Source organism: Vombatus ursinus, unplaced genomic scaffold, assembly GCF_900497805.2.
Source record: "Vombatus ursinus unplaced genomic scaffold, bare-nosed wombat genome assembly UNPS02015400.1, whole genome shotgun sequence".
Lineage (NCBI taxonomy): Eukaryota > Metazoa > Chordata > Mammalia > Diprotodontia > Vombatidae > Vombatus > Vombatus ursinus.
The window spans coordinates 35,984-37,568 of NW_020955178.1; the positions used below are offsets into that span (position 1 = coordinate 35,984).

General features: G+C 33.1%; 1 protein-coding gene across 1 annotated transcript in view; it reads right to left on the reverse strand.

Annotated features, from left to right (window-relative positions):
- Nucleotides 1–1,585, reverse strand: part of LOC114032139 (olfactory receptor 52L1-like) — a 6,132-nt gene that overhangs the window by 3,607 nt on the left and 940 nt on the right. The window lies entirely within an intron of this gene.

Consider the following 1,585-nt stretch of genomic DNA (forward strand, 5'->3'; position numbering starts at 1 on the left):
ACAAGCCATGGCCCATGCCTGGAATGAACTCCTTTCTCATCTTCCCTTCTCAGAATTCTTATTTTCTTGGTGGAACAAAAAAGGTAACACTTCTTTGAACTTTCTATTATTTCTGCCTTCCCCCCCATCCTGCCCAACTGTTAGTGTTCTCACTGTCATTAAATTAACTTATATTTATTTATCTATTTCCCCATCATCTTGCCTCCCACCACAAACTACTACCACATCCTCCCTCTACAAGAGGATGTAGCACACATATTGTTCTGGGAAATATTCTGATTTCGAAGCCTACTTGCTTACTATGTTTCTCAGCTCAGACCACAAGGACTGACTGGAGGCTGGGAAATGAGAAGCATTCATTTTAATTCAATCTAATAAACATTTGTTAAGCACCTACTATGTTCCAGACCCGGTGATGCAAACCCAAAAATGAAAATAGTCCCTGCCTTTAAGCAACTTATATTGAATTGGGAAAATGAAATCTAATTAAATTAATACATTAGTAAATAATTAATGAAATAAAATCATTAATATAATATATTATTTATTAATTATTTTATCATTATAATTTATAAAATATATATTATATAATATAATTTTATATAAAATATAATTTATATATGTAATGTGTTTATAATACATAATTTATAATATAATAATATTGAAATTATTAGTATAATTAGTTATAATAATTAATATTATATAAATAATGAAATGAATAAATGAATAAAAGATAAATTAATACAAAATATGTACAAATTAAAACAAAGCAATTTAGGGACATTACTAATATCTGGAAGGATCAGAAAAAGTCTCATGGGGAAGGAGTCACGTGATCTGAAGCTTTAAGGAAGTTAGGGTTTCTAAGAGGCAGCCACAAGGATGAATTGCATCCCAAACATGGAGAATGGCCTGTGTAAACTTACAGAGAGGAGAGGTGGAATGTTGTGTATAAGGGACAGTTAGAAGCCCATTTTGACTGGAATGGAATGTGAATATAGGGAATACCATAACTTTGAAACATAATTTAATATAATGTAATATAATACAATACAACCTTGAGATATTGTTTTACACCTACCAGATTAGCTAAAATGATAGTAGGGGAAAGTGACAAATGTTGGAGAGGATGTGGAAAAATTAGGACACTAATTCATTGTTGGTGGAATTGTGAAATGATCCGATCATTTTGGAGAGGAATTTGGAATTATGTCCAAAGAGTTATCTCTACCCTTTTGAGAGCAATACCACTACTTGGTCTACTTCCAAAGTAATTAGGGGAAAAGGGAAAGAAGCTATACATTCTAGAATGTTTATAGCAGCTGTCTTTGTGGTGGCAAAGAACTTGAAATCATAGGGATGCCCATCAATTGGAGAATGGCGAAACAAGTTGTGGTATATGACTGTGATGGGATACTGTTGTGCTATAAGAAACAATGGGTAGGCAGACTTCAGAAAAACCTGGAAATACAGATGAACTGATCCTGAGTGAAGTGAGCAGAACCAGGAGAACATTGTACACAGTAACTGCCACATTGTGTGATGACTGACTTTCATAGACTTGTTTCTTCTTAGCAATGCAAGA